This window comes from Hylobates moloch, unplaced genomic scaffold (assembly GCF_009828535.3).
Source record: "Hylobates moloch isolate HMO894 unplaced genomic scaffold, HMol_V3 SCAFFOLD_16, whole genome shotgun sequence".
NCBI lineage: Eukaryota > Metazoa > Chordata > Mammalia > Primates > Hylobatidae > Hylobates > Hylobates moloch.
Window position 1 is genome coordinate 41,806,226 of NW_026652291.1, and position 20,398 is coordinate 41,826,623.

The 20,398-nt window shown below is 42.9% G+C and overlaps 1 protein-coding gene, 1 non-coding gene and 1 pseudogene across 5 annotated transcripts in view; 1 reads left to right on the forward strand and 2 right to left on the reverse strand.

The window, feature by feature from the left end:
- WDR89 (WD repeat domain 89) overlaps positions 1 to 20,398 on the forward strand; it is a 67,115-nt gene that overhangs the window by 23,786 nt on the left and 22,931 nt on the right. Inside the window, exon 3 of one of the 4 annotated variants that reach the window (XM_058429684.1) lies at positions 18,486 to 18,574. The exons of the other annotated variants lie outside the window; for them this stretch is intronic. The gene's annotated coding sequence lies outside the window, so the exon portion shown is untranslated. The remainder of the gene's footprint in view (positions 1 to 18,485; positions 18,575 to 20,398) is intronic. 4 annotated transcript variants of the gene reach the window in all.
- LOC116456381 (U6 spliceosomal RNA) lies at positions 20 to 121 on the reverse strand. The gene has a single exon (XR_004244621.1). It is a non-coding gene; the product is annotated as a U6 spliceosomal RNA (small nuclear RNA).
- Positions 18,818 to 19,413, reverse strand: LOC116484791 (10 kDa heat shock protein, mitochondrial-like; annotated as a pseudogene).

Sequence of the window (20,398 nt, forward strand, 5' to 3'; positions counted from 1 at the left end):
CTCTAACACACACACCTCTAAAAATATGGAGTGTTTCACACACTGGTATGTCATTCTCGTGCAGGGGTCATGCTCATCTGTATCGTACCAATCTTAGTATATATGCTGCTGAAGCGAGCACCATGATTTTATTTTTAAATGTATGCATCTGAGCATAATCACCACCTAGAATTCTCTTGTTCTGTTTCTCAGTTTATATCTCCCCCCAAAATAAGTAGTATTCTTACTTCTACCATTATAGATTTGTTTTGCCTTTTTTAAAACTTTGTATAGATGAAATCCTGTAGTACCTTTTTGTGTCAGGCATCTAACCAATTCTGAGATTGAGCCACATTGTTGCATGTACCAGTTGTATGTTTTTTATTGCTATGTAGAATTCTAGGCCAGGTGCAGTGGCTCATGCTTGCAATACCAGCACTTTGAGAGGCCGAGGTAGGCGGATCACCTGATGCCAGGGGTTTGAGGCCAGCCTGGCCAACATAGTGAAACCCTGTCTCGACTAAAACTACAAAAATTAGCTGGGCGTGGTGGTGGGTGCCTGTAACTCCAGCTATTTGTGAGGCTGAGGCAGGAGTATTGCTTGAACTCGGGAGGTTGCAGTGAGCTGAGATCATTCCACTGCACTCCAGCCTGGGTTACAATGCAAGACTTGGTCTCAAAAAAACAACAAAAAAAGAGAATTCTATTGTATTAGCATATCACAATTTATCAGTAAGGCCTGTAATTATCAAATTGTCCAGTTAATCATCTTATCTTAAAAGCTTGTGCTTGTAATTAGGCCAGGCACAGTGGCGCATTCCCATAATCACAGCACTTTGGGAGGCTGAGGCGGGTGGATCGCCTGAGGTCAGGAGTTCGCAACGAGCCTAACATGGTGAAACCCCGTCTCTACTAAATACAAAAAAAAAATAGGCAGGCGTGGTGGCACATGCCTGTAATCCGAGCTACTTGGGAGGCTGAGACAGGAGAATCGCTTGTACCTGGGAGGTGGAGGTTGTAGTGAGCCAAGATCATGCCATTGTGCTCCAGCCTGGGCAACAAGAGCAGAACTCTGTCTCAAAAAAAAGCTTGTATAAAGTATTGATAATATACTAACAACATATTTACCTTGCTGCTTAAGCCAGAAACTTAAGAATCATTTGTTTTCGAGACAAGAATCATTTTTGACTGCTCTTCTCACACACCACTTGCAGTCTTACCAGAAAATTCTTTCATATTCGTGACCTGTATCCAGCCACTTCTGTCATAACTCTTTCTCAGAATTTTGCACAAACCTCTAAACTAACTACTTATACTCTTGCCCTTTAGTCTGTTCTCCAGGCAGCAGCCCAAGGAACCCATTCTCAGTGTCTCTTACCTGCTCTCAGCCTACAGTGGCTTGCTTTCTCACTTGAGAATAAAATCCAAAGTTCTTACCATGACCAACAGAGCTCTCCTCTGGCTCCAGCTACCTCTTTAACCTCATTTTCTACACCCTTCTTTCTTTTTCTGACTTTAGCTGCACTGGCCCACTTGTCGTTTCTCTCTGCCTAGGCAGCTCTTGCTCCATGTAATCCACTCCCTTGCCTCCCTCATTTTGTCCTGGTCTCGGCCCAAATATCACCTCATGGGGGAAGTTTCCTTTAGTGATTGAATAGAAATGGCCTTTTCTGCCTCATTTTTCTTGCCTTACCCTATGTTGTTATTTTTTATAACACTCATCACTATTTTTATTATTATAATTAGTTATTGGACTATATTTCCACCTATCTCCTTCTATCCTGTCCTGCATGAAGAAAGGGACTTCATGACTGTTCTTTGCTGAATTTGTTATGTTCTAGGCCTGTCATGTCATAACCTTTCCAGAATTGTTTTTTTGTTTGGTTTGGTTTTGGTGTTGAGACAGAGTCTCACTCTGTCACCCAGGCTGGAGTGCAGTGCTGCAATCACAGCTCAACTTGCAGCCGCAACCTCCCTGGGCTCAGGTGCTTCTCCCACCTCGGCATCCCAAGTAGCTGAGACTACCACCACGCCACCACGCCCTGTACATTTACCTCTAAAATACAAAAATTAGCTAAATTTTGTAGAGACGGAGTTTAGCCACGTTGCCCACGCTGGTCTCAAACTCCTGGGCTCAAACAATCCACCCACCTCAGGCTCCCAGAGTGCTAGAATTATAGGTGTGAGCCCCCGCACCTGGCCAAGAATTGTTTTTGAATTTTTTTTTTTTTTTTTTTTTAGAGACAGGGTCTTGCTCTATCACCAAGGCTGGAGTGCAGTGGCACTATCTCAGCTCACTGCAACCTCCGCCTTCCAGGTTCAAGTGATTCTTCTGCCTCAGCCTCCTGAGTAGCTGGGAGTACAGACACACACTACCACACCTGGCTAATTTTTGTATTTTTAGTAGAGACAGGGTTTTGCCATGTTGGCCAGGCTGGTCTTGAACTCCTGTCCTCGTGATCTGCCTGCCCTCGGCCTGCCAAAGTGCTGGGACTACAGGCGTGAGCCACTGGGCCCGGCTGTTTTTGAATTCTTGAGTAGGGTAATTCTTTAGAACTTTTGATCAGATTTAATGTTGTTAGAGCTTATCAGTTTCTAACTATAATGTATACAATATTTAAGTAGCTGGCTCTTAGATAATGTTAACATCATTCTGTAACAGGATATGGTTCTTTTTGTTTTTCCTCATTTTTTTTGCAGTTATTAAAGATAGCATTTGTTTAATTCTTAAAAGCATCTTTTCAACATTAGAAAATGAAGAAATAGTAAACATGTAGTACCAATTCAAGAATTGGATTATTCCAAATTGCTTCTAACTGTTCCAAATTAAGACATCTGGTGACTTAGGGAAATTTGGTTTCTCTGTTTGGTTAACCAGCTGGTTGTTCTGGAAAGGAAAAAGGCAGTTAATTGTTCTTGTTGAAAGATTCTGGGCATTTGTGGAATTACCGTAAAGGTCATGTGATGTTTGGATGCAAGATTTACATGCAAAACTGGACATCTCAGGATGTTATTGAGGAAAATGTTTTTGTTTTTAAAAAGATGCTTTGAATGTTATATCTGGAACGTGCAGCATAATCTCACACTGGATGAGAAAGTATGTGTCATTTCCTCCCAGTCCTCCCCCTTTTCCTTGGTAACAGATTCCTGTACTTTAAAAATTGTGCTTTTCCTGAGAATTTTAGTGTATTTAATGCATGGGATGCCATATGTTGCTGCAACCACTATCTTGGACGTTTATGTGAATAAGAATACCATATTCAGACTAGCTAAGCCGGATTAATTTACAGAGACAGTCTTGGTCATTAATGAATGTGAAATTTAAAATTAATATATTAGAGTTGTAGCAGATGTCAGTTTAGCATACCTTCCGCTAAATATTCAGCAGTTCTTCTGAATTTAAAACAAATGGCTCTTTGGCAAATTGTCTTAGAGCCAATTCTGTGTTAGTTTAAAACATACACATATATTTCTCTAAATTATAAATGTTTTCTGAAAACGATTCTCCTGAAATTAAACCAGTGTATGCTTTTTACCCCAAGGTATTGTTTCCTCTGGGACATACTGGTAATGCATATGTGTGATTGTTCCTATTTTACTCTTCCCTGTTTCTCTGAAATGTTAATAACCGGATTGTTAAGATTCGTCTGTGCAGTTTTGCTTCAAATAAGCTGACATCAGATATGTGTAATATAGCCAGGTGTGGTGACATGTGCCTGTGGTCCCATCTGCTTGAGAGGCTGAGGTAGGTGGGAGAATTGCTTGGGCCAGGGAGGTCAAGGCTGTGGTGAGCTGTGATTGCACCACTGCACTCCAGCCTGGGCCACAGAGTGAGACCCTGTCTCAAAAAAAAAAAAAAGAAAAAAGAAAAGAAAAGAAAGGATATGCCTGATAAATATTAAGCTACTTGAATGTCTCGTATAAAGCTTTTGTGGCTGCCAGTAGATTTTTCAGGTTTGCCACTGGCCTTGTCACTTTAGACATTAGCAGCTACTGCTTCCATGTGGCTCTGCTAATACTCCCCCTTTAAAAAGATTAATATGCTACATGCTTATATAGAGACAGTATAGTATAGGAATTAATAGCATGGGCTCTGGAATAAGAATGCTTGAATTCAGAAACTAGCTTTACTGCATATTAGCTGTGCTTTTCTCATCAGTAAAATGGATATAATAGTACTTTGGGATTGTTATGAGGTTGTCATCATCATTAAAAGTTTCAGTAATAGGCTGGGCGTGATGGTTCATGCCTATAATCCCAGCGCTTTGGGAGGCCAAAGCAGGAGGATTGCTTACATACAGGAGTTCAAGACCAGCTGGCGCAACATAGTGAGGCTCTGTTTGTATTAAAAAAAAAAAATGTTTAAAAATTTCAGCAGTGGCCCAGTGCGATGGCTCACACCTGTAATCCCAGCACTTTGGGAGGCCAAGGCGGGTGGATCACAAGGTCATGAGTTCAAGCCCAGCCTGGCGAAGATGTTGAAACCCCATCTCTACTAAAAATACAAAAATTAGCTGGGCGTGGTGGTGGGCACGTGTAATCCTAGCTACTCGGGAGGCTGAGGCAGAGAATTGCTTGAATCCAGGAGGTGGAGGTTGCAGTGAGCCGAGATCGCACCACTGCACTCCAGTCTGGGCAACAGAGAGAGACTCTGTCTCAAAAAAAAAAAATTCAGCAGTGTAAAAAAGAGCTAGAATCCACAAAAAATAAATAGTATGAAAGAAATTACTAAAATTTAGGTATTTTTAATATAAGAGCTTCTGGCTCTTGAAATCACTTTAAGTTTTTTAAAACAATGAATAACATTAAGAGGTTGGAATCATTGTGTTTTGGAGTTTTTTGGGTTTTTTTCTCACTTGTCCCCTAAGAAGTTACAGGATGCCACCTCTGCAAGCAGATTTGGAGTTTTAAAACTACATGTTTCAGATCTATTCACTGCTGTTTGACTGATGCAGCCAAATGTAGGTTTTCCTGGTCAGCAGATAGCCTTTCATCTGGTGATTTGTGGGCTGCGACTCCTTTCATTTTATGGCTATACCATCCTGTAGGACCAAGGAGTCTTCTCCATCCAGCCAGCAGATGAGCGAAGAAAAGGTGGAGAAGACCCATTATCTCTTAATCCTAGCCTAACTGCGGCATGCATTGCTTCCGCTGGCAAAAACTAGGCACATACTGGGGCTGAGACAGTCCTTGCTGGGGGACGTGGAATCTATCCTTTCATCTGAGATCCCATTGAATGTCCTATACCAAATCCCATTCCAACAAGTCCCAGGTATATTCCACTCTTAACGGGCTGCTTCTCATTTCCCAAACTGAGCCTGGAGACATTAAAAAATAGCCCTACCAACTCTTCATGCCTTTGCTAAGCTCCTGCAGTAGTAAGTAGGAGTACTTACTACTTTCGAGAGATTTTTTGAGGTTGCCTACCAACTCCCTCAGTTTGCTTCTTTCCAAATTTGGGAGTATTCGTGAGAATTCTTGAAATTTGGCCAGGCACGGTGGCTCATGCTTGTTGGGATTACAACACTTTGGGGCACTTTGGGAGGCCGAGGTGGATGGATCACCTGAGGTCGGAGTTCGAGACTAGCCTGGCCAACATGGCGAAACCCGGTCTCTACAGAAAATACAAAAGTTAGCCGGGCATGGTGGCGCACCCCTGTAATCCCAGCTACTCGGGAGACTGAGGCAGGAGAATCGCTTGAACCTGGGAGGCAGAGGTTGCAGTGAGCTGAGATCGCACCACCACACTCTAGCCTGGGCGACAGAGGAGATGCTGTCTCAAAAAAAAAAAAAAAAAAAAAAAAAGCTTGAAATTTTGTTTTTACCTTTCCTTAGTACTGCTTTGGGGAAGGGGATATTGGCATATGGAAGAAGATTCTGTTGGCTCTGCTATATAATTTCCAGTTTATTATGAAGCTAGATTAGGGACGCGACTAGGGCAGAGATTGTTGGTGGTAGTCCTGATCGGCCTGCTAGAGCCATCTCAGGTCTAGTGATGAGTTTGACTGAAGGGCTTTTCAGTATTGGGACATTCCTAGTGTGTTAGTACCGGAAATATTTTCTGTCTAGAACTATAAATATCGATGATATGTTAAAAATTTTTTGTTGGCCAGGCATGGTAGCTCATGTCTGTAATCCCAGCACTTTGGGAGGCCGAGGTGGGCGGATCACTTGAGCTCAGGAGTTTGAGACCAGCCTGGGCAACATGGCGAAACCCCATCTCTACTAAAAATACACAAAATTAGCCGGACGTGGTGGTGTGCATCTGTAATCCCAGCTACTCGGGAGGCTGAGTCAGGAGAGTTGCTTGAACCCAGGAGGCAGCAGTTGCAGTGAGCCGAGATTATGCCACGGTACTCTAGCCTGGGGGACAGAGCCAGACCCTGTCTCAAAAAAAAAAAAATTTTGGGCGGGGGGATAATGTTAGGTTTACAGAAAAGTTGCAAAAATAGTACAGAGTTCCTGTAAACCCTTTACCCAGCCTCCCTAATGTTAACATAACCATGGAACATTTGTCAAAACTAAGAAATTAACATTGGGATGATACTATTAACTAAATGACAGACTTTATTTGGATTTCACCAGGTCTTCCATGAATGTCCTTTTACTAGTCCAGGATCTAATCAAGGACACCATATTGAATTTCATCATCACATCATCATGGTCTCCCCCAATCTGTGATGATTTCTTGGTCTTTCTGTGTTTTTCATGATCTTAAGCTTTTTTTTTTTTTTTTTTTGCGACAAGGCCTCTCTCTGTTGCCCAGGCTGGAGTGCAGTGACGTGATCTTGTCTCACTGCAACCTCCGCCTCCTGGGTTCAAGTGATTCTCATGCCTCAGCCTCCTGAGTAGCTGGGACTACACCTCCGCCTCCTGGGTTCAAGTGATTCTCATGCCTCAGCCTCCTGAGTAGCTGGGACTACAAGTGTGTGCCACCACTCCCTGCCAATTTTTGTATTTTAAGTAGAGATGGGGTTTCACCACGTTGGCCAGGCTGGTCTCAAACTCTTGGCCTCAAGATCTGTCCGTCTCAGCCTCCCCAAGTGCTAGGATTGCAGGCATGAGCCACTGTGCCTGGTCTGATCTTGAAACTTTTGAAGAGTACTGGCCAGGTATTTGTAGAATATCCCTCAAATTGGCCCAGCACTTTGGGAGACCAAGGCGGGCGAATTACAAGGTCAGGAGTTCGAGACCAGCCTGGCCAACATGGTGAAACCCCATCTCTACTAGAAATACAAAAATTAGCCAGGCGTGGTGGTGCGCACCTGTAATCTTAGCTACTCAGAGGCTAAGGCAAGAGAATTGACTGAACCCAGGAGGTGGAGGTTGCAGTGAGCCGAGTTTGCACCACTGCACTCCAGCCTGGGTGGCAGAGTGAGACTCCCTCTCAAAAAAGAAAGAAAAAAAAAGAAAAGAATATCCCTCAAATTGGATTAGTTTGAGGGTTTTCTCATGATTAGACCGGAGTTTTCTATTTGGGGAAGAATATAACAGAGGTGAATGAAATGCCTTTCTTATCACATCATACCAGGGGATTCATGATAGGAGCATGACATATTGCTGATGATGTTACCCTTGATCAGTTAGTCACAGTGATGTCATCTGAGCTTCTCCGCAATGAGATTACTATCATTTACCCTTTCTATACTCTGTTCTTTGGATGCAAGTAACTAAGTCCAGCCTACATTCAAGGGGAGGATAATTCAGCTCTACTTTCTACGGGGGGTATATCTACATATATTATACTTGAGTTCTTCTGTGAGGAAGATTTTTTCCTTCTCCCTCATTTATTTATTTACTGATTCATTTTTATCAGTATGGACTCATGGATATTTATTTTATTCTTTGGATTGTAATCCAAGAGTTGTTTTTTTTTGTTTGTTTGTTTGTTTGTTTGTTTTTTAAGACAGAGTCTTACTCTGTCGCCCCGGCCAGAGTGCAGTGGTGTGACTTTGGCTCACCGCAGCCTTCACCTCCCTGGTTCAAGCGATTCTCCTGCCTTAGCCTCCCAAGTAGCTGGGATTACAGGCATGAGCCACTGCGCTCAGATGAGTATTGTTAAGATTGTTTTAGATTGGCCAGTGGAGTTCTTGGCTCCTATGTCTTTTTGTTTTTCCTTTTAAACTCTTCTTTCTCCAAGGAACTCAAGGGCGTTTTTAATAGTTTAAATCCTAAACATTCTGGTTGGTATCTAAGATAAGAATCTTGGGAGACTTCAGAGAACCTTGGGCAGTGAAACACAGTCATCTTTTGAAACATACTGAAGTTCATATGCTTTTTTGATTTTGTTTTATTTTTTGTTTTTGTTTTTGTTTTTTTGAGACAGAGTTTCTCTCTGTCTCCAGGCTGGAGTGCAGTGGCACGATCTTGGCTCACTGTAACCTCCACCTCCCAGGTATAAGCAATTCTCCTGCCTCAGCCTCCCATGTAGCTAGGATTATAGGTGGGTGCTGCCACCCTCGGCTAATTTTTGTATTTTTAGTAGAGACAGGATTTCACCATGCTGGCCAGGCTGGTCTCCCAACTCTTGAGGCTCAGGTGATCTGCCCGCCTCGGCTTCCCGAAGTGCTGGGATTACAGGCGTGAGCTACCACGCCCGGCCATATGCTCTTTAGAGGTGTATTTTTCATTATAAAATGAAGAATAAAATCTAAGAAAGCACCAGCTCAATTTGGTGTGGCTATAGTTTATTCAGATTTGAGAGTTGTTTATTTGATACTGTGTTCATGAAGGTTTCTGTTGTTTTTTTAAATAGTTAATATAAAAGTAACTAAACTGTGTTAAGTTTCTGAACAGCTGTAAGAATCGTAGCTTTTAAAATGTGAAATGAATTTAAATGACTAAAATGAAATGAAAATTAGGAAGGAAATTAATATTTGTTGCATATTTTCTTTATGCCAACCAAGCATTGTGCCTTCTGCGTACTTCTTCTTTGTGTTCCTGTCACCTCTGTCCTAATACCAGTCTTCGTTTTTGTTTTTTTGGGTTTTTTTTTGAGACGGAGTTTTGCTCTGTTGCCAGGCTGGAGTGCAGTGGCGCGATCTTGGCTCACTGCAACCTCTGCCTCCTGGGTTCAAGCGATTCTCCTGCCTCAGCCTCCTGAGTAGCTGGGACTACAAGCGCACCACCACACCTGGCCAATTTTTTGTATTTTAGTAGAGATGGGGTTTCACCCTGTTGGTCAGGATGGCCTAGATCTCCCGACCTCGTGATCTACCCACCTCAGCCTCCCAAAGCGCTGAGATTACAGGCGTGAGCCACTGAGCCACTGCACCCGGCCACCTGTCTTCCTATATTGTAATTGTTTACTTTTCTGTCTCCCAACTTCTTAAAGGCGGCAGGCATGGTCTTCATCCAAATTGCCAGCACTAGGGGTTTTGCTTCTTAAACCTATTTGTGTGTGTGTGTGTGTGTGTCTGTGTGTCTGTGTGCGCCACACTGGCTGGTTTTTGTTGGGATACTTCACTGCAGTATTTACACTGTACTCCAAATTGACAATCTCTGAAAATATTAATATTTGTAAGAAACTAGTAACATCGGCCGGGCGCGGTGGCTCACGCTTGTAATCCCAGCACTTTGGGAGGCCGAGGCGGGCGGATCACGAGGTCAGGAGCTCGAGACCACAGTGAAACCCCGTCTCTACTAAAAATACAAAAAAATTAGCCGGGCGTGGTGGCGGGCGCCTGTAGTCCCAGCTACTCGGAGAGGCTGAGGCAGGAGAATGGCGTGAACCCGGGAGGCAGAGCTTGCAGTGAGCCGAGATTGCGCCACTGCACTCCAGCCTGGGTGATAGAGCGAGACTCCGTCTCAAAAAAAAAAAAAAAGAAACTAGTAACATTGCCTGCTGGGACAGGAAAAGGACTTGAGGACAGAGATGTTCTAAGATAGTTTGGGGACCTTTTTAATTTTGAACCATTGACTATGTTATATATTCAAAAATATAAATACATTATTAAAACATACAGAAACTTACTAGACAGATTTTTTTATTTTTTATGTATTTATTTATTTTTTTTTTTGAGAAAGAGACTTACTCTGTTGCCCAGGCTTGTCTTGAACTCCTGGCTTCAAGTGATCCTCCTGCCTCAGTCTTCCAAAGTGCTGGGATTACAGGCATAAGTCACCATGCCCAGCCAGATGGAATTCTATATTAAGTTGTTTTTTGTTTGTTTGTTTGTTTTGTTTTGTTTTGTTTTGTTTTGCTCAGGCTGGAGTGCAGTGGCACAATCTTCAGCTCACTACAACCTCTGCCTCCCAGGTTCAAGTGATTCTTCTGCCTTAGCCTCCCGAGTAGCTGGAATTACAGGCATGCACCACCACACTCAGCTTATTTTTGTATTCTTAGTAGAGATGGGGTTTCACCATGTTGGCCAGGCTGGTCTCAAACTCCTGACCTCGTGATCCGCCCACCTCAGCCTCCCAAAGTGTTGGGATTACAGATATGAGCCACTGCGCCCGGCCTTGTAATCCCAATACTTTGTGAGGCCAAGGTGGGCAGATCACCTAAGGTCAGGAGTTTGAGACCAGCTTGGCCAACCCACGTGGTGAAACCCTGTCTCTACTCAAAATACAAATATTAGCCAGGCGTAGTGGTGGGTGCCTGCTACTTGGGAGGCTGAGGCAGGAGAATCATTTGAACCCGGGAGGCAGAGGCTGCAGTGAGCCAAGGTCGCACCACTGCACTTAAGCCTGGGTGAGAGTGAGACTCCATCTCAAAAAAATAAAATAAGATAAATTAGATCATTTCGCTGGTTTGTTTTCTTATTTTGTTGATGTATTTAGAATCAAGGATCCTACCATTATTACTGAGCATAGATTTTTATAGAGAGTCTTCTGAGAGTTCCTCTGTGTATCTCATTTTTCCTTTTTATTTTTGAACAAAAACAATAAAGGAGCAAGGGAGAACAAAATATCAAAGTACCCCTCCCCTTTTTCTTTTTGAGACAGAGTTTTGCTCTGTCGTCCAGGCTGGAGTACACTGGTGTGATCTTAGCTCACTGCAACCTCCACATCCCGGGTTCAAGCAATCCTTGTGCCCCAGCCTCCCGAGTAGTACAGGAGTGCGTCACCACACCTGCATAATTTTTCTGTTTTTAATAGAGATGGGGTTTCGTCATGTTTGCCAGGCAGGTCTTGAACTCCTGACCTCAAGTGATCTGCCCACCTTGGCCTCCCACAGTGCTGGAATTACAGGCATGAGTCACCCTGCCTAGCCCAAAGTCACCCTTTTTAATATGAATGAAGACCAGGTGCAGTGGCTCACACCTATAATCCCAACACTTTGGGAGGTCAAGGTGTATCAGTTGAGCCCAGGAGTTCGAGAGCAGCCTGGGCAACATAATGAGACCTAGTCCCCAGAAAAAATAAGTTTAAAAACTGGTCAGATGTGGTGGTGTGTGCCTGTAGTCCCAGCTACGTGGGAGGCTAAGCAGGAGGATCACTTGCGCCTAGAAGGCTGAGGCTGCAGTGAGCTGTGATTGTACCACTCCACTCCAGCTAGGGCAACGGGACGAGATCCTGTTTCCAAATAAGTTAATTAAATAATGTGAATGAAATTTAACTTTATTTTTTGTTTTATTTATTTTTTTTTGAGAGGAAGTCTTGCTCTTGTCCCCCAAGGTGGAGTGCAATGGCGCAATCTCGGCTCATGGCAACCTCCATCTCCAGGGTCCAAGCGGTTCTCCTGCCTCAGCCTCCCGAGTAGCTGGGATTACAGGCACTGCCACCACGCCTGGCTAATTTTTTTATACTTTTAGTAGAGACAGGGTTTCACCATGTTGGCCAGGCTGGTCTTGAACTCCTGACCTTGTGATCTGCCTGCCTCTGCCTCCCAAAGTGCTGGGATTACAAGCATAAGCCACTGTTCCTGGCCCTAGAAATTTGACTTTTTAAAAAATGTTTCTTAAATCTTTATTTATAGGGGCCTCTTACATTAGGTCAGTACTTGGTGATATACCCAAGACTTTATTTGATTATCTCTAATTAGTTAGGGTGGTTCTGGCTGCATTTACAAAAGTTCTGCTGCAAACTGACTTAAATAATCAGAAAATGTTGAAGCTCATAGATATGGTGTAAAAGCCCTGTTCATTAGTTGGCTTGGGACCGCTTTAGAGTTAGTGTTTCATATCTGGGTACTTTCAGTTGGGAAGGGAATGCATGCCCAGATTGCCCAAAATGTAAGGTTTCTGAACTGTTAAAGGGGGTGGGATTACTATAATTGGTTTGAGCTAATCAGGATCTGGCCCTGGGATCAGTCTGGAAATTGTATTGACGCCACATGCAGGAGTGGGGCGTTGGGAAGGAAGAATTTGAAGAGTTTCATCATTCTTTCCATTGGGGTGTTCTTTTCTTTTTCTTTTCTTTTTTTTTTGAGACAGAGTCTCACTCTTGTTGCCCAGGCTGGAGTGCAAATGGTGTGTGATCTTGGCTCACTCCAACCTCCACCTCCTAGGTTCAAGTGATTCTCCTGCCTCAGCCTCCCAAGTAGCTGGAACTACAGGCATGCGCCACCACGCCCAGCAAATTTGTATTTTTAGTAGAGACGGGGTTTCACCATGTTGGCCAGGCTGATCTTGAACTCCTGACCTCAGGTATTCCACCTTCCTTGGCCTCCCTAAGTGCTGGGATTACAGGCATGAGCCACTGCTGCTCCCGGCCTGGGGTTTCTTTTATTTTTCTTTCTTTCTTTTTTTTTTTTTTTTTGAATCTTACTTTCACTCTTGTTGCCCAGGCTGGGGTGCAATGGCGCCATCTTGGCTCACTGCAACCTCCACCTCCTGGGTTCAAGCGATTCTCCTGCCTCAGCCTCCCAAGTAGCTGGGATTACTGGCATGCACCACCACACCTGGCTAATTTTGTATTTTTAGTAGAGATGGGGTTTCTCCATGTTGGTCAGGCTGGTCTCGAACTCCCGACCTCAGGTGATCCGCCCGCCTTGGCCTCCCAAAGTGCTGGGATTACAGATGTGAGCCACCATGCCTGGCCTGGGGTTTCTTAATTGCCCTTCAGTAAAATATGTATAACTGACTTCTCCATCCCTGATAACTTTTGGGGAATATAATTGTGCTGGATAATGCGCCTGTGGGGATTTCTTTTACTGTTCTCTACTCCATGCAAATTCCATAATAAAAAGTTTTATCACGCCTGTAATCCCAGCACTTTGGGAGGCTGAGGCAGACAGATCACGAGGTCAGGAGATGAGACCATCCTGGCTAATACGGTGAAACCTCGTCTCTACTAAAAATACAAAAAAATTAGCCGGGCATGGTGGTGGGCACCTGTAGTCCTAGCTACTTGGGAGGCTGAGGCAGGAGAATGGTGTGAACCGGGGAGGCAGAGCTTGCAGTGAACCAAGATGGCGTCACTGCAGTCCAGCCTGGGCAACAGAGCAAGACTCCGTCTCAAAAAAAAAAAAAGTTTTAAAGAGAAAAGTAGATCACATGAAAAATTAAAAGTAAAGGATGATTGCTTATTGTAACCCTTTTCTGGGTTGTTACATGTTTTTACAATCATACACTGCTTCCTTTCTCTTCTGATACATAGAATTTACATGTAATCCCTCCTCTAAAGCCTCATGGGCATATCCCTGGATTAAAGTTGACAGCAGTGCTTTAATACTTACATAGAAGATCAATAGCTTAACATTGGAATGAACACAGATTCACAGGTTTTGAAGTTACAGCTTGAATTTCAAACCAGAGTCCTCCAGTGTGTTCACTTAGTAGCTATGAGAGCATGGGCAAATTAGTCTGTCCGAGCTTCAATTTCCTTTGTAAAATAGTGATATTAATATCTGCCTCATAGGGTTAAATGATTAGGATTTAAAAACTGGATAGAAGTTTCGAGCACATAGCCTAACATTTGTTGAACTCCAGTTATGATTACAGTCATTCATTGCCTAACAATGAGAAATGGGTCATTAGGCAGTTTCATCCTGGGAACATCATGGAGTATACTGTACTTACCCAACCTAGATAGTATAGCCTACTACATACTTGGGCTGTATGGTATGACCTACACTACACTGTACAGCATTTTACTCTACTGAATACTGTAAGCAGTTGTAACACAATGGTAAATACTTGTATATCTAAACATAAAAAGGTATAATAAAATTATGGTATAAATGATAACAAATGGTATACCTGTAGAGAGCACTTGCTGTGATACTAACTTTTTCCTCTTTTGTAATAATACTTAGCTTAAAACACAAACACATTGTACAGCTGTACAAAAATATTTTCTTCATATATCCTTATTCCATAAGCCTGTTTCTACTTTAATTTTTATTTTATTATTTTTTAGTTTTACTTTTAAAACTCTTTTGTTAAAAATTAAGACACAGGCTGGGGACAGTGGCTCATACCTGTAATCTCACCACTTTGGGAAGCTGAGGCAGGAAGATTGCTTGAGCCCAGAAGTTTGAGACCAGCTTGGTCAAAATAGTGAGACCCTGTCTCTACCAAAAATACAAAAATTAGCTGGATGTGGTGGCCTGAGCCTGGGAGGTTGAGGCTGCAGTGAGCCATGATGGCGCTACTGCGCTGAGTGATGGAACAAGACTCTGCCTCCAAAAAAAAAAAAAAAAAAAAAAAAGACACACACATTAGCCTAGGCCCACACACGGTCAGGATTATCAATTTTATGGTCTTCTACTCCATGTCTTGTCCCACTGGAAGGTTTTTAGGAGCAGTAACACATGGAGTTGTCATCTTTTATGAGAACATTGCCTGCTGGAATACCCTTTGAAGGACTTGCCTGAGGTTGTTCACAGTTAACTTCCTTTTAATAAGTAGAGAAAGTACACTCTAAAATAACGATTAAAAGTATAGTCTTGCCGGGCATGGTGGCTCACGCCTGTAATCCCAGCACTTTGGGAGACCGAGGTGGGTGGATCACCTGAGGTCAGGAGTTCGAGATCAGCCTGGCCAACATGGTGAAACCCTGTCTCTACTAAAAACACAAAAATTAGCTGGGCGTTGTGGCATATGCCTGTAATCCCAGCTACTTGGGAGGCTGAGGCAGGAGAATCTCTTGAACCTGGGAGGCAGAGGTCGCAGTGAGCTGAGTTGGTGCCACTGCACTACAGCCTGGGTGACAAAGCGAAACTCCGTCTCAAAAAAAAAAGTAACATAAACCCGTAACATAGTCCTTTATTGTCTTTATGAAGTATTATGTCCTGTACATAATTGTATGTACTATACTTTTATATGACTGGCATTGCAATAGGTTTGTTTATACCCGCATCACCACAGACACATGAATAATGCATTGTGCCATGAATTTGCAGGGACCACAATTAGATGATGGAACTTTCCCAGCTCATATATATATGTGTGTGTGTGTCTGTGTGTGTGTGTATACGTATGTGTGTGTATATATATGTGTGTATGTATATATGTGTGTGTGTATATGTATATATGTGTGTGTATATATGTATAGAGAGAGGGAAAGAGAGAGCATGTGTCTTGCTCTGTCGCCGAGGCTGGAGTGCAGTGGTGCAATCACAGCTCCCTGCAGCCTCAGCCTCCCGGGCTCAAGGATACCCTTGCCTCAGCCTCCCGAGTAGATGGGACTATAGGCATGTGCCACCATGCCTGGCTAATTTTTGTATTTTTTGTGTAGAGATGGGGTTTTGTTATGTTGCTCAGGCTGGTTTCAAACTCCTAGGCTAAAGTGATCTGCCCGCCTTGGCCTCCCAGAGTGCTGGGATTACACACATGGGTTACCACACCTGGCCTCCATTATAATCTTAACTATCATAAATGTGGTCTATCGTTGACCGCAGCGTCCTTACGTGGTGATTTTAATGTGTGAAAGTTGAATCAGTTAGACATTAATGTATTCAGCAACCACTTATTAACAAATAAGCAAGAAAGAGATAATAAGTTCACCACTGAAACAGGACTTTTTAAAAATTATATTGCGTGAAAAGAGCAAATTGCAAGAAAGATACATATAAATATGGTGCCATTATTCTAAATTCTTAATTATTGGAGTGAAGTTTTACTTGTGTCTGTAATGTTCCATTTTGTTAAACTGAGGCAGATACAGTAAAAAATGTTAATATTTGTTAAGTATAGGTGGTACATGTTTGGGTGTCTGTTATACTTTTTTCTACATAGACCTTTGTACATTTGAAATACTTCATAATTAAACATTTTAAATTTTGTTTGTCAGTTTTTTTTTTTTTTTTTTTTTTGAGGCAGGGTCTTGCCCTGTTGTCCTGGCTGGAGTGCAGTGGCATGATCTTGGCTCATTGCAACCTCCACCTCCCGAGCTCAAGTAATCCTCCCGAGTAGCTGGAACTACAGGCGTGCACTACCACACCCACCTCATTTTTGTATTTTTTTGTAGAAATGGGGTTTAGCCTTGTTGCCCAGACTGGTCTCGAACCCCTGGGCTCAAGCAATCTTTTTTTTTTTTTTGAGACTGAGTTTCGCTCTTTCGCCCAGGCTGGAGTGCAGTGGTGCGATCTCGCTCACTGCAAGCTCCGCCTCCCGGGTTCACGCCATTCTCCTGCCTCAGCCTCCTGAGCAGCTGGGACTACAGGTGCCCGCCGCCACGCCCAGCTAATATTTTGTATTTTTAGTAGAGACGGGGTCTCACTGTGTTAGCCAGGATGGTCTCGATCTCCTGACCTCGTGATCTGCCTGCCTTGGCCTCCCAAAGTGCTGGGATTACAGGCGTGAGCCACCGCGCCCGGCCACTGTGCTCAAGCAATCTGCCTGCCCTGGCCTCCCAACATGCTGGGATTACAAGAATGAGCCACTGCACCTGGCCATCATGTTTAATTTTTAAATTAGTGAAACAGGATAAGGATGTGATAGGAAGTGACAGGGGCTTTTTCACGTTGATTGGCAGGGGAGAGACTCTCTCTAGGCAGGTGACATATGCCGAGACCTGAATAACAGGAAAGAGTCACTCATGCAGACATGCAGGGAAAGAATACTCCAGGCAAACAGCTATTGCTGCAGTCCTGAGGCAGGAGCAAGCCTGGCGTGTTCAAGGTAAGGCCATTTCGTCTGGCGGGAAAACCACAGAACAGTTGTACTGTGCTAGTTACCTTAGCAGCTGTGGAGGTGACTACCCCAGCATTACTGGAAAATGGTCATTTCATGTCTGAATACTTAAGTTGAAGGAAGCACACCATTTTTAGAACTACCTAATGCTTCCACGGAGGTTCTCATGTAAGGCTTACAGACTGATGGGGTCCTATCAGAAGGCTACAGAAGCTGGCTTAAAGGGTCTTAATGGCCAAGTCCAGACACTTTGAGCATCAAAAAGCAACAAAGCAATAGATTATGATACACAGTTTTTAAGAATCATGATTTCCTAGTCAAAGAAACAGAGAAAGGAAAAAAGCTCTTGTTTATAGAAGAATGCCTGCTAAGGTAGAAAGAATGATAGAATTAGAAAAGGACTGTTTTGCAGATTCTAGCATAATCATTGATTTAGGCAAGGACAATCAATAGATCCTGAACTCTTTGGATGCAAGTTGTTGAAGAATAGGATATTCAAAAAATTCCATGACATGAAAAACAGAAGGTTGGAGAGATGCTGTTTTGGTGAAGTATTTAGGAATGGAGTGATACTTTGTCTGCAGCTAACTCTTATCAAAAGGTTCATTTTTTAAAAGCAGTGGTTGTGTGTGTGTGTGTGTGTGTGTGTGTGTGTGTGTATAGAGAGAAAGCAAATGTGGCAGGAAGTTAACAGTGAACCTAGAAGGTGAACTGTGTGTGTTCATTAGAGCTTTTTGTGTGTGTGCACTTATAAATGTTGAAAATTAATGAGCTGTGATGCCATCTCTAAAGGAAAAAATAAGTAAACATAAATGTTGAAAATTAAAAGTTGGAGGGAATGCTTATTTCTGTTTTAAACCCAAATCCAGGCCAGGCGCAGTGGCTCACGCCTGTAATCCCAGCACTTTGGGAGGCCCAGGCAGGCAGATCACGAGGTCAGGAGGTCGAGACCATCCTGGCTAACACGGTGAAACCCCATCTCCACTAAAAATACAAAAAAATAAATAAATTAAAAAAACCTCAAATCCAACTTACTAAATATTTTTTGCTGTTTGATGTAATTGTGCTATTTGGAGCTCTCTGATAGATCCAAATTCTCCCTTATATGATATTAGTGGTATCAGTCATGGTGATACTGGTAATTTTTGTATTACATCTTTTTTTTTGAGATGGAGTTTCACTCTTGTTGCCCAGGCTGGAGTGCAGTGGCGTGATCTCAGCTCACCGCAACCTCCTCCTCCTGGGTTCAAGTGATTCTCCTGCCTCAGCCTCCTGAGTAGCTGGGATTACAGGCATGTGCCACCCGCCTGGCTAATTTTGTATTTTTAATAGAGACGGGGTTTTTCCATGTTGGTCAGGCTGGTCTCGAATTCCCAACCTCAGGTGATCCGCCCGCCTCGGCCTCCCAAAGTGCTGGGATTACAGGCGTGAGCTACCATGTCCAGCCATCTTTTTTTTAAGTCAGAATCTTGCTCTGTTTTTCAGGCTGGAGTGCAGTGGCGTGACCTTGGCTCACTGCAACCTCTACCTCAAGCAGTTCTCCTGCCTCAGCCTCCCGAGTAGCTGGATTACAGGTGCGCACCACAACACCCAGCTAATTTTTGTATTTTTAGTAGAGACGGGGTTTTACCATGTTGGCCAGACTGGTCTCGAACTCCTGACCTCAGTGATCCCTGCCTCGGCCTCCAGAAGTGTTGGGATTACAGGCGTGAGCCACCACGCCCGGCCTATTACATCTATTGTGTATGTACTATGATATGCCAGACATTGTGCAGAACACATGGCATGCATTAGTTAATCCTCCTAACAGTTCTTGAGTTAGTACTCATTTCTCCTTTTAAAGATGAAAAGACAGATGCTTAAGAAGATATCACTAAAGCAACAGAAAAAAACATTTCATCTTAAGAATGAAAATGAATTTGTTAGACAGGCTAGAAAGAATATTCATTGATGAGAAAGCACAGTAGAAGAATTTATTTTCTTTTTTTCATTAGTTATCATTAGTTTATTATAAAAGAAATATGGAAATTATTTACATGATGAAAGATTTCAGAACTTCAGTGGAATGGGCAGCTTCATGTTGATGCCATTTCAATAGTGACTTATTTCAGTCTACGTACTTTCCAAGAATGTCGCCATCTCTAAATAGGAAATAATCCTCGTCATCTAGAACTACTTTGGTGCCTCCATATTATGGGAGAAGAACTTTATCTCCAACTTTCACACTAACTGGTTGAATCTCTCCACCCTTTCCTTTAGAACCTGATCTAACAGCGACTACTGTTGCTTGCAATACTTTTCCTTGAGATTTTTCTGGAGGCATGATGCCTCCTTTGGTTACAGTTTCAGCAGCACTCCTTTCAACCAATACTCGGTCAAAGAGTGGAAGAAACTTAAACGCTTGTCCTGCCATGACTCCCTCTGCCTCAGACTTGTACTCTGCTCTAGTGTCAAGAATTTATGATAGTGTTACTAGGCATGCATGTTTTTCTGGCCTTGAACTTGTCCTACATACAGCCCACCCTGGAGAGGCAATCTAGTATGGTGGTTTAGAGCACAGTCCGTGAAGCCTGAAGCCAGAATGCCTAGGTTCAAATCCCAGTTCTACCATCGCAAGCTGCTACTGCCTTAGAAGCACTTCTCCGGGGTTGTATACTGGGAACCTCTGTTGTATCCGTTTCCTATTGCTGCTATAACAAATTAATGCAAACTTAGTTGTTTGAAATGACATAAGTTTATTATCTTACGGTTCTGGAGGTCTGAAGTCCAAAATGGATGTCACTGGGCTAAAATTAAGATGTCAACAGGGCTGCATTTCCATTTGGAGGCTTAGAGGAAAATCTTTTCTTGCTTTTTAGTTTCTAGAGGCCACCCTCAGCCTCAGTCTTCAAAACCAGCAACATTGTATCTCTCTGTGTCTTTGCCTTTCTTCTATGGGAACCTCTTCCTCTGACTCTTCTGCTTCCCTCTTCCACTTTTAAAGACACTTGTTATCATATTGGGCCAGGGTGATAACAGATAATCTAGGATAATCTCCCTATTTTAAGGTTAGCCTTCAATTAGGCTGATTAGCAACCTTAATTCCATGTACAACTTCAGTTTTCCTTTGTAACCTAACGTATTCACAGATTCCAGGGATTAAGGCATGAATATTTTTGGGAAACCTTTTTTTTTTTTTTTTTTGCCTACATATCTATGTTTAAATTCTAAAGTTGTGTAAGGCAGCTGAGGCCAGGAGAAGATTATTCCAAAGTGGAGATCCTTGCCAATGCTGAGGATGGCTTGAGTAGAACCAGTAATTGGGTTTGAGCTAAAAGGAACTACTGGGTGGTGTATGTACATGTTTTTTATTCTCTTACTAGCATAAAATATATATAGTAAATTCAGCATTTTTTTTT